Below are 16273 nucleotides of genomic sequence, written 5' to 3'. Positions count from 1 at the left end.
TATCAAAGCATGATGGAGCGAGTGACCTTGTGAATATTCCTATGTAACAGTACAGAAGCCACCAAGACCTTTCCCTCTTCAACACACCTCGACTGTTCTGGTTCAAGTGAAAGTAGAAGCTGGTGATTAAATGTCTGGATTAAATTCCAATGAAAGAAAGAGCCTGCATTTGAATAAATCATCGAGTGTTTGCTCTATCACTGTACCATCCGACTGGTTATGAACAATTTGAACAATTTGAACCCTCACTGATGAAAAAACAGAGAAAACTGAAAGAACTGCAATACTGTAATTCAGAAACAAATACAGAAGTTGCTGGAAAAGATCAGCAGGTTTGGCAGCATCTGTAGAGAGAAATCAGAGATGACATTCTGGGTCGAGTGAGACTTCCTCAGAAGATTCACCTTGTTCACTTTCCACAAGAATCAGGAATTCTCCATAAAATGTAAAGTGAACTGGAATAGAGCTGACTGGTGGAAGGTATGTGCGTCAAGGATCAGTGCTTGGACCCAATAATCCAGGAAAGGGCAGCGTCACTTTAAAATTTGTGCATGACGTCAAAATGACGCTCATTTTAGTTCATACAGAGGAGGATTGCTGCAAAATAAATGAGGACACTAGTAAGTTTGCAGATATAGGTTTACAAATGCATATTACTACAATCTAGATAAATGTAATGTGAGTGACTGTGTGGAATGTAAACACCAGTGTAAACCATTTTGGTGAGTGATGTGTTTCTGTGCCGTAAATTCAGTGCAATTCACTATACTTAATTCATGATGCAAATTAAGTCCAGCACTCTTGCTGTTGCACTTGTTGTTGTCATGTGAATGGCAAAGCAATAGTATGTCCAAAGACTATCCTTCCATCACACTTGAATTCAATAAAAATCTGGAATTAAGGATCTAATGATGACCACAAATCTATTGCTGGTGGTCGGAAAAACCTCATCTGGTTCACTAATGTCTTTTAGGAAAGGAAATTGCCATCCTTACCTATCGCATTCCCAATGCCCCTCCCCAAAGTCCCTCCTCCCTACCTTTTATCTTAGCCTGCTTGGCACATCCTCCTCATTCCTGAAGAAGGGCTAATGCCCGAAACGTCGATTCTCCTTCTCCTTTGATGCTGCCTGACCTGCTGCGCTTTTCCAGCAACACATTTTTAAGCACTGATCCCCAGGATCTGCAATCCTCACTTTCTCCATCCTAACCTGGTCTAACCTACATGTGACCCCAGACCCACAGTGATGTGGTTGACTCTTAACTGCCCTCTGGGTGATTAAGGATGGGCAATAAATGCTAACCTGGCCCGCGATGCCCTCAATGGCATCCACCATGAATGAAAAAAGACCTTGATCTGCTTTGACTACTTGCCTCACAGATCGTGCTGTAGTACCATCTAATGAAAAAGAGAGCAGAACTTGTGACCTGAAGTCACACAAATTGTCAGGCTTGCCTGGAAGGAAGTGTGATGAATCATAATATTAATAAAGAAACCCCAGGACCCATGAACCGCCAAATCACAAAAATATCACAGGGTGCCTGAGTAACAGTTGACTTTGCATTACATCGCTTACATTCAGAGAAACTGATATCCGCAAGCATGCCTTATTTGTAAAAGAAAACTTTATTGTCAGGAAGCATTCCTACACTTGGGCTTATTTCATAATGAACAGCACCACCATTGTCAAATGTTTCTCCTTTAGATGCAGATTTTAACATCTGTCCAAAAAAAAGTAGCCAAAATCTTGCATTTGCACCAGACCTGAAAGGAGGGACAATGCCTGCTGGGAAGGCTTGGCCACATTGATCAATCAGGCAGAATCATAGGTTTGCTTAATATTTGACATTAACAATTCTGATTAAAGGTCATCTCATTCTGATTCATTCACTTTGTTTCTCACCACAGACGCTGCCTGACCTGCCCGGTATATCTAGCATTATTCTTTTATTTCAGTTAGTGCATTATTTGTCAGTCAAAATTAATATAAACAAATACGTTTCGATGTACTGGCAAAGGATTCCTGCCTCACCAATTTAATTATCCCACCCAGTCAAAATTGGCCAATGAGCCTTTATTGTGGTAGCCAATCTCACGGTTTTCAAGCAGTTAATGAGCTGTTTAATCACCAGCACACATGAAAAGCCCTCAAGGAGAACTGTGCAGTGAGGAAATCAAAATGTAACTAGACCATGTCCAATATGTGAACTCAGGCATCCTTCTCAACAGCATCTCTGGCAAATGAGATTAAAGGCAAAAAAAACCCAAATGCACTCAAGAGGTTAATCATCATTGCGGAGAAAGAAATTGAGTTAATGTTTCTGCACTTTTTTTTGAATTTTAGATTTCCAACAACTGCAGCTTTTCTTCTATAGCATGCACTGATTTTACAGTCAAGAGATGAAGGAGCGTTTGGCCTGTTTTGATTGCTTGGGGTGAGCGTGTTAGCCAGAAAATAGGGAGAAATTTCATGCTCTCATATAAAAAATGAACTTGCAAAATGGCTGTGTAATTGACAGACAAAGTTCTACATTCATCAATGCAAAGTGGTACGCTTCAGTAGAAAGAATAAGGAACCTAAGAACTAGGAGCAGGAGTAGGCCGTCCGGCCCTTCGAGTCTGCTCCGCCATTCAATAAAATCATGGCTGATCTTTTCACGGACTCAGATCCACTTACGCACCCTCTTACCATATCCCTTAATTCCTTTATTTTTCAATAAAAAACTACCTTAGTTTTAAAGACATTTACTGAAGTAGAGACAACTACTTCACTGGATAGGAAATTGCATTGATTCACAACCCGCTGGGTGAAGAAATTCCTTCTCAATTCTGTCCTAAATCTGCTCCCTCCAATCTTGAGGCTATACCCTCTTGTTTTAGTTTCACCTGCCAGTGGAAACAGCCTCTCTACCTCTAGCTTATCTATTCCCTTCATAATTTTATATGTTTCTATAAGATCCCCCCAATCTTCTGAATTCCAAAGAATATAATCCCAGTCTACTCAGTCTCTCCTTATAAGCCAACCCTGTCAAATCTGGAATCAACCTAGCGAATCTCCTCTGCACCCCCTCCAGGGCCATTACATCCTTTCTCAAGTAAGGAGACCAAAACTGCACACAGTACTCCAGGTGTGGCCTCACCAGCACCCTGTACAGCTGCAACATAACTTCTCTGCTTTTAAACTCAACCTCTTTAGCAATGAAGAACAAAATTACATTTGCCTTCCTAATTACCTGTTGTACCTGCAAACCAATCCTCTGAGATTCATGCACAAGGATACCCAGGTCCCTCTGCACAGCAGCATGCTGCAACCTTTTACCATTGAAGTAATAGTCCTTTTTACTATTACTCCTACCAATAGAGTCATAGAGTCATAGAGATGTACAGCATGGAAACAGACCCTTCGGTCCAACCCGTCCATGCCGACCAGATATCCCAACCCAATCTAGTCCCACCTGCCAGCACCCGGCCCATATCCCTCCAAATCCTTCCTATTCATATACCCATCCAAGTGCCTCTTAAATGTTGCAATTGTACCAGCCTCCACCACATCCTCTGGCAGCTCATTCCATATACGTACCACTCTCTGCATGAAAAAGTTGCCCCTTAGGTGTCTTTTATATCTTTCCCCTCTAACCCTAAACCTATGCCCTCTAGTTCTGGATTCCCCAACCCCAGGGAAAAGACTTTGTCTATTGATCCTATCCATGCCCCTCATAATTTTGTAAACCTCTATAAGGTCACCCCTCAGCCTCCGACACTCCAGGGAAAACAGCCCCAGCCTCTTCAGCCTCTCCCTATAGCTCAAATCCTCCAAACCTGGCAACATCCTTGTAAATCTTTTCTGAACCCTTTCAAGTTTCACAACATCTTTCCGATAGGAAGGAGACCAGAATTGCACGCAATATTCCAACAGTGGCCTAACCAATCTCCTGTACAGCCGCAACATGATCTCCCAACTCCTGTACTCAATACTCTGACTAATAAAGGAAAGCATACCAAACGCCTTCTTCACTGTTCTAGCTACCTGTGACTCCACTTTCAAGGAGCTATGAACCTGCACTCCAAGGTTTCTTTGTTCAGCCACAGTCCCTAGGACCTTACCATTAAGTGTATAAGTCCTGCTAAGATTTGCTTTCCCAAAATGCAGCACCTCGCATTTATCTGAATTAAACTCCATCTGCCACTTCTCAGCCCATTGGCCCATCTGGTCCAGATCCTGTTTTAATCTGAGGTAACCCTCTTTGCTGTCCACTACACCTCCAATTTTAATGTCACCTGCAAACTTCCTAACTGTACCTCTTATGCTTGCATCCAAATCATTTATGTAAATGACAAAATGTAGAGGACCCAGCACCGATCCTTGTGGCACTCCACTGGTCACAAGCCTCCAGTCTGAAAAACAACCCTACACCACCACCCTCTCTCTTCTACCTTTGAGCCAGTTCTGTATCCAAATGGATAGTTCTCCCTGTATTCCATGAGATCTAACCTTGCTAATCAGTCTCCCATGGGGAACCTTGTCGAACACCTTACTGAAGTCCATATAGATCACATCTACTGCTCTGCCCTCATCAATCTTCTTTGTTACTTTGTTACTTCTTTGTTACTTCTTCAAAAAACTCAATCAAGTTGTCTTCCATCTCCCAGACCTTTGCCGATTCACTCAATGTATCTGCAAAGTTTAACAGTCCTCTGTATACTTTGCTCTGCCTCTCATCGTAGTGTCATCTGCAAACTTTGACACCCTACATGTGGTCCACAACTCCAAATCATCTACGTAAGTTGTAAATAATTGCAGTCCCAACACCAATCCCCTAAGGCACACCACTAGTCACTGATTGCCAGCCAGAATTGCATTCATTTATCCCCACTCTTTGCTTCTTGTCAGTCAACCAATCCTCCATGCTAATACATTACCCATAACACCATGCATCCTTATATTATGCAGCAGCCTCTTGTCGAAGGCCTTTTGGAAATCTAGGTACATCACATCCACTGGGTCCCCATTGTCCACTTTGCGCCCCGAGGAAAGGATTTAAATGGAGCTATAAACGGGACTGGAGGTGATTTGGGAATCTACCTGCTTGTCTTCTCTCTCAACACTGTACCTGAGGTTAGGGTCACAGACTTCCAATGGATTAGTCCGTGCTTGAGGAAAAAGTACTGATGGTTAACTGAGATACTCTATCACTCTCATCGCCTGCATACTGAAAGGCTTTGCTGACTGGTTATTAAGTTGTTTGACCACTCTCAAAAGGAACCTTCTTTGGCCATCAAGCTCTATTGTAAGACCCAAAATCTGTGAGTTCTGACCCAGAGTTAGGAATGCTACCATTAAACCACACGACCACCGATACGGGGGGAGCTGATACACAAATCATTAAGAGTACAACAGTTTAGTAAGACCATTGCAAAAGCAAAGGAAGAGAACTTATATAAGACTTCAGTTTAACCTCACTCAGATTGAATGGTCTGGCCTTCAATATTATTTTTAAAAAATATAAATGACCTGGAGAAAATGTAAAGGAAAGTACTAGAATAATATCAAAGCTGAGAGATTCTACCCATCAGCAAATATTAAACAACAGGGACCTAACAAGAAAACAGAAGACTGCAGCACACTGAGCATTGCATTATGAAATAGTTTGATAGGATGGATGTAGAGAAGATATTTTCATTTGCAGACCAGATCAAAACTAGGGACCACTAAATATAAGATAGTAACTAATAAATATAATTGTGAATTTATGAACATGCAGAGAGTAGTTAGAATGAGGATGTACAAGTACTAAAAAGAGATGAGTTGAATGGGTTATGTGAGAGGAAGCTGACTAAGCACTTGAGGGAGAAAGAACTATCAGTTATTTTGATGGAGCCAGAATGAAAAGGATGAAAAGAAATTGTCTGGAGCAGATACATTATATTACCCTGGCTGTTTCTGTGCTGAATGAGCACCTCGAGTGAAACTTGATTTTGCATCTCATTCTAATTATAGTACATCCAACAATGAAAACTCTCCCAACACTGCAATAGAGGCAGGAATTCTATGTGAGATAGAAAGAATGCATAAAGTTGGAGAGAGAAACAGAGTTATTGTTTTAAGCCCAGTATGTCACTTCTTCAGAACAAAGAACAGCATAGCACAGGAACAGGCCCTTCGGCCCTCCTAGCCTGCGCTGACACATTTTGCCCTTCCTTGCTATAACTGTCTGCACTTACAGGATCTGTGTGCCTCTACTCCCTTCCTATTCATGTATTCATCCAGGTGCTTCTTGAATGCTGCTATTATGCCTGCTTCCACCATATCCCATCACAGCACCTTGCAAACACTCACTGCTTTTTGTCTGAAAAACTTGCCTCACAAATCCCTTTAAGCGCCTTGAACCTGGGTCCCTAGTAATTGACCCCTCCAACTTGGGGAAAAAAGCCTCATAATTTCCACTCTATCCACACCATTCACAATCTTACAAACTTCTATCAGGTCCCCCACCCCCCTCCCAACCGCCTGCATTTCAGTGAAAACAAACCCAGTCTATTCAACCTTTCTTCATAGCTAAAATCCCCCATATGAGGCAATTGCAGCAACTCCTCTGACTTATTGATTAAAAGCACCAGCCTGGTGGTAGAAAATAAACTGTCTTTCTTCAGGCTTTAGCTCCACCATCTGCCCTCACAGCAGTCCAAATGCTTCTGCCAATATCTTTCACACCAACAAGCTGTTCAGCATTCCAGGAGCTAATCACATAATTGTCAGACTGATGGGCTTTGATATCCACAATTTGGAACAGTTCCCATAATTTAGGAGATCAAACCTCAAAATATTCCAAAATTATTGAAGTGAAGAATGTGAGGAAAATAGTATTACTTCTCCCAATCAAGAGTTCTTTTCTGTCAATATTTGAAGGAAGTAGGGCATGCTTAAAGTCATCTTCCAGTTGGCCATGGAGAAAGAGTAAGAAATGGTCAACAGTACTAATAGCTCTAATTCAACATGAAAATGAACAGAAACCTTGGCCCAGTGAACCAACAGGCCAATTAGATAGCAGGAATATCTGAAATTGCTTCTTAGCCAATTATGCCAATGCTGTTCAAATTAAAGAAAGTGTAATTCTGCACACATATCAAGGCTTCATCTATTTGAGTGTATATGTGCACTTCAATTGCAAAGTTAGCCCTTTATATTTTGAATGTACCTCTCTTCTTTTGAGGATTGAAGCCCTATTAGGTGGGTGGCTCAGTGGTGCAGTGGTTAACACTGCTGCCCGGCAGCACCAGGGACCTGGGTTTGATTCCAGTCTTGGGTGACTGGTTTTGTGGAGTTTGCAAGTTCAAAGAAACCATGTCTTTGGGTTTGCTCTGGTTTCCTCCCGTAGTCCAAAGCTGTGCAGGTTAGGTGGATTGGCTATGCTAAATTGCCCACAGTGTTCAAGGATGGGCAAGCCAGATGGATTAGCCATGGGAGAAGATGCAGGGTTACAGGGATTGGGTGGGTCTGGATAGGATGCTGTTTGGAGGGTCGGTGTGGACTTGGTGGACTGAATAACCCTGCTTCCACACTGGATGGATTATATATTCAACATTGTAGGGATTCTATATTCAACATATTGATGCACTTCCATTTGAAATCAAATATTAAGGTTGGCAGCGATGCAGGGTGACAAGTGATGGAAATTCCTCATTAAGGGGAATCTTTTCAAGTTGCTGCCTTTGTATGGAATGTTGGACAGAAGGCAGGAATTATTTTTGTGTGCTTCCAGCAGAAACCTGCCACTGGCGTGCCTCACTCTGCTGGGAGTGTCAGATTATGTAGCAACATAATAAAATTCACGAGCAACTTAAGTACTTGAGTTTGAGCTGCAGTTCCACAGAGCCAAGTTAGATTCAAAATTGGAGGCTAGAACTCTGCATGGATTTATGTGTGAATGCAAAAATCTCATTCCAAGTGGATCTACCAGTGGCAAAAGCATATTACTTTGGGAACGCCGTGGTCTTCAGTTTGACTCTGTGAAAATTGGTCTCCTATTGGCTCAGTTGCTTCCCTCCTACCATGAAGGCCAGTGTGACAGTGATACTTGCAGTTGATATGTCCCAGTGTTAGGTTGTTATAATGGCTCTGACATTAAGAGCTGTCACTGAATTGTGTATATTTTTGTCATTGTTAATTGCCAAATCTATTCAATAGGCCATTCATATTGGCATCCCAGTGAAAGGTAGTACCTGGGGCAGGGTCACAGGTGGGGAGACAAACTGTTAAAAGCTTCAACTGAGTAACATGACTTCAAGCCACCAATTATTGACATTTTTCATGAAACTGTTATGAGCCTCCAATGGGGAGGTGGGACCATGAACCCAGGTCTTACCAGCCTAGAGATAGGGACACTTCCACTGTACCACATGAGCATTAAGCTTAGATTTCTACAGGGACAGATATCATGACAGTCATGTGTTCCCTCAGTTTACAATCAGGTTCCCACAATGCAACTCGAGCTAATTGCTGTCTGCTGATGTGTGTTTTCAAGTTTTGGGAAGGATGGCTGAGAAAGAAAGGAAGGCAGAGTCTGAGACCTCCACAAGTGAAGTGCCTTTCTCAGCACTCCTAATAGCATCCTCCAGTGTCTCAAAGTCATTTTTTTGTTTCTCCCTGTTCTCCTGTTGTGGTTGTTGTCTCAACTAACCCCTCTGCCAGGAGACAGGAGGTTTAGAGGCGATTTGAGGGAAAACCTGTTCACCCAGGCGGTGGTGGGGTTCTCGAATGCAATGCCTGGGAGGGTAGTTGAGGCAAGAACTAAAAACTACTTGGATGAGCACTTATAACATTGAAGGCTAGAGCAGGGTAGTGGGACTATTGTAGGCAGGAGTATACTTTTGGGAGGACAGACTCGATGGGGCCGAAACATCTCATCTGTACTGTATGATTCTTTGAAACCATTTGCCCTCTGGTTTTATTGGAAGAAGAATGATTTGGATGTCGATTATAAGAAATGCGTTCTGTAATTTCCCAATGACCCTACCAACCAGATGGCTTGGAAGCTTCGGGAACTTTTTTTTTATTCCCTAAAAAGGGACCTTAACTATGACTTTTCATAATCGTTGGATCCATTGATGTGAAGGAAATACATTTGGCCAACAAGCAAGGAATACAACATGAAACAAAGAAATGCAAAACTTGCGCCCACGCCTCCCCCCTCACTTCCCTCCAAGGCCCCAAGGGATCCTTCCATATCCACCACAGATTCACCTGCATCTCCACACACATCATTTACTGCATCCGCTGCACCCAATGTGGCCTCCTCTATATTGGGGAGACAGGCCGCCTATTTGCGGAACATTTCAGAGAACACCTCTGGGACACCCGGACCAACCAACCCAACCACCCCGTGGCTCAACACTTTAAATCCCCCTCCCACTCTACCAAGGACATGCAGGTCCTTGGACTCCTCCATCGCCAGACCATAGCAACATGATGGCTGGAGGAAGAGCGCCTCATCTTCCACCTAGGAACCCTCCAACCACAAGGGATGAACTCAGATTTCTCCAGTTTCCTCATTTCACCTCCCCCCACCTTGTCTCAGTCAAATCCCTCAAACTCAGCACTGCCTTCTTAACCTGCAATCTTCTTCCTGACCTCTCCGCCCCCACCCCCACTCCGGCCTATCACCCTCACCTTGACCTCCTTCCACCTATCGCATTTCCAACACCCCTCCCCCAAGTCCGTCCTCCCTACCTTTTATCTTAGCCTGCAGGACACACTTTCCTCATTCCTGAAGAAGGGCTCATGCCCAAAACATCGATTCTCCTGCTCCTTGGATGCTGCCTGACCTGCTGTGCTTTTCCAGCAACACATTTTCAGCTCTGATCTCCAACATCTGCAGTCCTCACTCGCCCCCCCCATTTAAAGAAAGAGCCTACATTTGTGTTTCACCCTTCATCACCACCATTGGGTGGTCTCTGTCTATTCAAAGTCAGTGATGTATTGTTGAAGTAATTTATACTCACCATAAGACTGTCCTTCTCAACCTCTCCCCTTGCCTGAGGCATGGTGACCCTCAAGTTAAACCACACCAGTCATCTCTCTATAATGAGAGGGTAGCCCTATGGTCCTCTAGGACTGGAGTTTCTTTCTTTTACTTTATTCACTATTGGTAGCAGCCTTTTGCACTCAGTACAGTCTCCAAACAGCTGTGAGATGAAAGACCAGATTAATTTGTTGTTGGACAAGCCCTTTTCCAAATAAATCATCTCTAAAAGATGGCAGCATTCATACATTCGTGCATTCATTCATCTATTGACGAAACATTCATCTGAAACATCCAAGTGGTACAGCACACAACAGCCTTCTGTCTAATCATGTGTGTGGATCAATGCAGATTCATGAAAGTAGCTTTGAGGAGCATGGGAACAGGAATAGATCATTCAGCCCATTGACCACGCTGTGCCATTTAATACAATTGTGGCTGATTGAACACTTCAATGCCTTTTACTCACTCTCTATAACCATAACCTTGTACCAAAATCTATCAATCTCTACCCTAACCATTCTCAAAGAGGCAGCGAACATATTTGGAATAGTGCGAACCTTTTCACTGTCAGGGAAGAGTTGAAAATCAGGGGAACATGTATTTATGGCGATTAGCAAAAGAGAAACGCTACATGAGGCAGTAATTGTTCAGGATCTAGGAATGCATAGCCTGAGACTGCAATGGAGGCAGGTTTAGTCATGGTTTTTAAAAGGGAATGGGATAAACATTTGAAGACAGCATTTTATAAAAATGTTAGACTGTGGAGAAAGGGAGGAAGCCAGTGGAATTGAGATTTCCAGGAGGACTTTTCTAGAATAAAAGTGTAGAAGGGGGAGGGGTGGGGTTAAAAGCAGGAGATTAGCAGTAGATAGTGATGCTCATTTGAAGAGCTTGTGCAGATGCAAGGGACCCTCCCAAATAGCTCCTTTCTGCACGGTAACCCTCCTGTAATTCAATGAAATGGGATGAGTGGAGATGTTCACACAGGAAGCCAACACAACATAATAGCCCAAGTGACCTGCTCCTGTGCTGCAACCAATCTAACATTCTCTCCTAATGCCTCAAATTCCCAGTCATTTAAAGCAATCCACAAGTAGATTTGAGAGGAATATCTTTTCACACCATACTATTAGTTCCTATCATTGCTTTCTCCTGAGCCCTAGCATCCTCAGAAACAATATTTGGTGCATATTCTTACAGTAACATATTGCCTTTTACCTCCCTGTAATCCAATACACTTCCTCCCACGGTGATGGTATTCCCATGTTCCAAAAACTTACATGTTTCAAACTTAATATTGTTTAAATTCAATATGCCTTCATATAGCTATTTATACACAAAGATTGTGGCCCTGAAATTCCTTTCTCTTAAGTGTGTTTCGCATCTTAGAGCGTAAAAGGCAGGCTTTTTGTGGATATTGTTTAAAGCAATTCTGTCAGTGCTTCTGCTTTCGCTTCGACAGGAGCAAAAATATTGCAAAATCTATTAAATTGATATTCTTTGTCTTGGTCAAGGACCTAAGGGATAAATATTCGCTGCAATATGAGGAGAATTGCTTTGCTGTACTACTGACTGTGTCATGGGATCATTTAGATTTACCTGACAGTGAAAGGTAAGCCCAAGTGAAACACCTTGCCTGAGATACAGCTTACCCAACAGTTACGGTGCTCTGTCGGTACTGTACTCCAAGCGTCAGCCTGGATTATGTGCTCAAGTCTCCGGAGTGCAACTCCATCCACCTTTCCTGGTTCAGAGTTGCCACTGAGCCAAGACGCACAATGAGATGCTTAGTATGATCTCCTTTGAGGCTTTCTCTCCAACTGTAAGCACCAACTTCGTTTGCATTAACTTATCCTGGACAGATGCCAAAATTCCCTGCAGCTGTTTGAATTGGTGATGTTTGTCAGGATAGGGATGGCTGATTACAATGCAAACAGTAAAATAACTGGAAAACTCTCCATGAATCTGCCTGAATTGCTCCAAGTGTTGTCAAAGGACATTGGAGAAATTGAAGCTCTCAATGAAATAAAAGGAACTTCGGAGAGAGTAGGTGATTAAATGCTAAAAAAGGGGGAAGACAGAAGAAGGTAATAGGCCATAAGACATGGTGGAACTGAATTAGGCCATTCAGCCCATCGAGTCTGCTCCACCATTCAGTTATCACCGACATGTTTTGCAACCCCATTCTCCTGCCTTCTCCCTGTAACCCTTAATCCCTTTACTAATCAAGAATGTATCTATCTCTGTCTTAAAGACACTCAATGACTTGGCTTCCTCAGCTTTCTGTAGCAATGAGCCCTCCGGCTAAAGAAATTCCTCCTCATCTCAGTTCTAAAGGGTGGTCCCTTCACTCTGAGGCTGTGCCCTCAGGTCCTCGACTCTCCTATGAGTGGAAACATCTTCTCCATGTCCACTCTGTCCAGGCCCCTCTGTATTCTGTAAGTTTCAATTGTGGTCCCCTCATCCATACAGCTGAAACCACCTCCCCATTATCCACAGCTCAAGTTATGCAATTTGCCAGGACTGGTATGATTCAGGTGGAACCTATCCAATCAGAAAATCTCCATCCTTCCTCAGTACTGGTGTCAATGTTCCATGAATTCAAATCCATTTCTCCTACATCAATCTCTGAGCCAAGCGTTTACCTCTTTAATCTTGTTGACCATGTACCAATTCACTCAGGGCTCAGGTAGTAGTAATCCAGAGATTATTACATTTTTGGTTCTGCTTTGTAATTTAGCCCCAAGCTGCTTGTATTCCCTCAGCAGAACCTCTTTCCTCTTTCTACTTATATATTTGGTACCAATGTGGACCACACCAACTGGATCTCTCTCCTCCCACTCCAAGTTCCTGTGCAGCCACGATGTGATATCCTGAACCTGGGCACCAAGCAGGCAACACAGACTTTGGGACTCTCAATCCTGGTTACAGAGAACAGTACACTGGAGTTAACGTGGAGAAGTTTGAAGACATGCTCTTTGAGAGGATGTATAAACAGTATACTGTAAATGGCAAGAAGTTGAAAAGTGGACATGAGCAGAGACTTGGTGCCATGACTTCAACTTCTGTCAATCAAGGATCTTTCCATAGTTCCTTTTAATTTCATTTAAGTACATCATCTGAAAATGAAGCATTGGTATCAACCTGTAAAGTTCAAGGTTCACTTTACCTTCAACTGTATGATCTAAGTCAATTGTAATAATGGATTAAATTTGAGAAAGCCATTCTAAAGGTTTTTTGACCCTGAGGAGGACACATAAGCCATTTCAGGCACAAGCCTTACAAAAATCATTAAGTTTGTTCTAACAAATACAGATGAACCTCGATTATCTGAATGAAACGGGCAGGGAGTATTTTGTTCGGATAATCGAACGTTCGGATAACACAGTTTAGCCTACTATGGGAACTTGCGATCTTGTTTGGATAATCCGAAATTCAGATAATTGAGGTTCGGATAATCGAGGTTCCTCTGTACAAAAGAAATTATATTGAATAGTAGTGATTTTCACTCAATCCACTTCAGGTATTTGTTCGTGATACATTATTTAGGGAGATGGTTGGAGGTGGGATGCTCCTCAAAGGGTCGGTGTGGACCTGTTAGGCTGAATGGCCTGATTACACACTGTAAAGAGAAACAAAAAGGGATGGAATTGTTGCTCAGTGGTTAGCACGACTGCCTCAGAGTGCCAGGGAGCCAGGTCCAGCCATGAGTGACTGTGTGGAGTTTGCACGTTCTCCTTCGGGTGCTCGGATTTCATTCGGGTGCTTCAGTTTCCTCCCACAATCCAAAGATGTGGAAGTTAGGTGGATTGTTCATGCTAAATTACCCATAGTGTTCAGGGATGTACAGACTAGGTAGATTAGCCATGGGAAATGTAGAGTTACAGGGATGGGGAGGGTCTGGGTAGGATGCTCTTCAGAAAGTTGGCATGGACTTGACGGGTCAACGGCCTGCTTCCACATTGTACGGATGCTATGACTGCAGTTCTCCTTCCATCTTGGGTCTTCTTTTTTGAGTGTGTGAAACCAGTAAAAATCACCACTTATTAACACTTGCCCGCCACTAACCCTTGTGCATCGCCAGAGACTTCTTGAACTCTGTTTGGCTTATTAGTAGATTAACAGTTCATGATCAATCCTGCCCAATTCTCAAATGAAGTTTTTAAAATTATGCTGACATTACTTCCTACATTAGCCAAATTCATTTTTTAAATAATTGTCAACCACTTCATAAGAGCTTCCCTTTCATAGCAACTTGTCTCTCTTAGCTTATAGAACATAGAACATCGCGCAGTAGAGCACAGTACAGGCCCTTCAGCCCATGGTGCTGTGGCAAGCATTTATCTTAATTGAAGATCAACCTAACCTACACACCCCTCAATTTACTGCCATCCATGTGCTTGTCCAGTAGTCGCTTAAATGTCACCAGTGTTTCTGACTCTACTACCACCGCTGGCAGTGCATTCAACGCACCCACCACTCCCTGCGTAAAGAATCTACCTCTGACATCTCCATTATATCTTCTTCCAATCACCTTAAAGTTATAGCCCCTCCTGACAGCCATTTCTGCTCTGGGGAAATGTCTCTGGCTATCTACTCTATTTACCCCTCTCATTACCTTGTACAGCTCTGTCAAGTCACCTCTCTTCCGCCTTCTCTCCAGCTGAAAAAGCCTAAGCTCACTCAACCTCTCTTCATAAGACAAGCCCTCCAATCCAGGCAGCATCTTGGTAAATCTCCTCTGCACCCTCTCAAAAGCATCCACATCTTTCCTATAATGAGCTGACCAGAACTGGACAAAAATATTCCAAGTGTGGTCTAACCAGGGTTTTATAGAGCTGCAGCAAAATCTCACAGGTCTTATACTCAATCCCCCTATTAATGAAAGCCAAAATTCCGTACGCCTTTTTAACAACCCTATAAACTTGGGTGGCAATGTTGAGGGATCTATGGACATGGACATGGACCCCACTGTTACTCCACACTGCCAAGAATCCTGTCTTTAACCCTGTATTCAGACTTCAAATTCAACCTTCCAAAATGATTCACTTCGCATTTATCCAGATTGAACTCCATCTACCACTTCTCAGCCCAGCTCTGCATCCTGTCAATGTCTTGTTGTAGCCTGCAACAGCCCTTGACAATATCTACAACACCACCAGCCTTTTTGTCATCGGCAAACTTATTAATCTACCCTTCCACTTCTTCATCAAAGTCATTTATAAAAACTACAAAAGAGCAGAGGCCCAAGAACAGATCCCTGCGGGACACCACTGGTCACCAAATTCCAGGCACAATACTTTCCATCCACTACCACTTGCTGTCTTCTTTCAGCAAGTCAATTCTGTATACAGACAGCCATATTTCCCAGTCTCCCGTACCTCCTAACTTTCTGAATGAGCCTCCTGTGGGGAACCTTATTAAATGCCTTACTGAAATCGATATACACCACATCCACTACTCAACCTTCATCAACGTGTCTCATCACATCCTCAAAGAACTCAATAAAGTTTGTGAGGCATGACCTACCCCTCACAAAGCCATACTGACTATCTGTAATCAAGCAATGTTTTTCCAAATAGTCATAAATCCTATCTCTCAGAATCCTTTCCAATACCTTGCTTACCACAGACATAAGACTGACTGGTCTGTGATTCCCAGGGATTTCCCTATCCCCTTTCTTGAACAGAGGAACAACATTTGCCTCCCTCCAATCATCCGGCACTTCTCCTGTGGAGAGTGAGGATGCAAAAATCATCGCCAGAGATGCAGCAACCTCCTTTCTCGCTTCCCGTAGCAACCTTAGACATATCTGGTCTGGCCCTGGGGACTTATCTATCTTGATGACTTCCAGAATTTCCAGCACATCCACTTCCTTAATATCAATCTGTTCAAGCCTATAAACCCAGTCCATGGTGTTTTCACCATAAACAAGGTCCCTCTCTCCAGTGAATACTGAAGCAAAAAACTCATTTACGGCTCCCCTACATCTTCAGACTCCAGGCACAAGTTCCCTCCACTATCCTCGAATGGCCCTACCCTCTCTCTACTCATTCTCTTATTCCTCGCGTACATTATCTCCATAGAGGAGATAATGAGGCACCATTGAACAATTTAGGGATGTGCTTAGGCTGTGTAAAGTTACTCTTTACTGATTAACTTTCATTCCAAATGTAACAACTGATAAATCTGAATACTCTCCAAAAGATACCAATATCTTTTAACTACAAGAACCGTGCATGACCAAATGG

The 16273-nt window shown here is 42.9% G+C and overlaps 1 protein-coding gene across 5 annotated transcripts in view; it reads left to right on the top strand.

Annotated features, from left to right (window-relative positions):
- The window catches only part of dpp6a (dipeptidyl-peptidase 6a), a 1528415-nt gene that overhangs the window by 1216183 nt on the left and 295959 nt on the right, over positions 1 to 16273 (top strand). The gene's annotated exons all lie outside the window — the stretch shown is intronic.

The sequence above is a fragment of the Chiloscyllium plagiosum genome, unplaced genomic scaffold (assembly GCF_037043375.1).
Source record: "Chiloscyllium plagiosum isolate Xiang-an unplaced genomic scaffold, Cpla_swu_hap1 HiC_scaffold_5, whole genome shotgun sequence".
Classification (NCBI taxonomy): domain Eukaryota; kingdom Metazoa; phylum Chordata; class Chondrichthyes; order Orectolobiformes; family Hemiscylliidae; genus Chiloscyllium; species Chiloscyllium plagiosum.
This window is presented reverse-complemented; position numbering and strand designations above follow the sequence as displayed.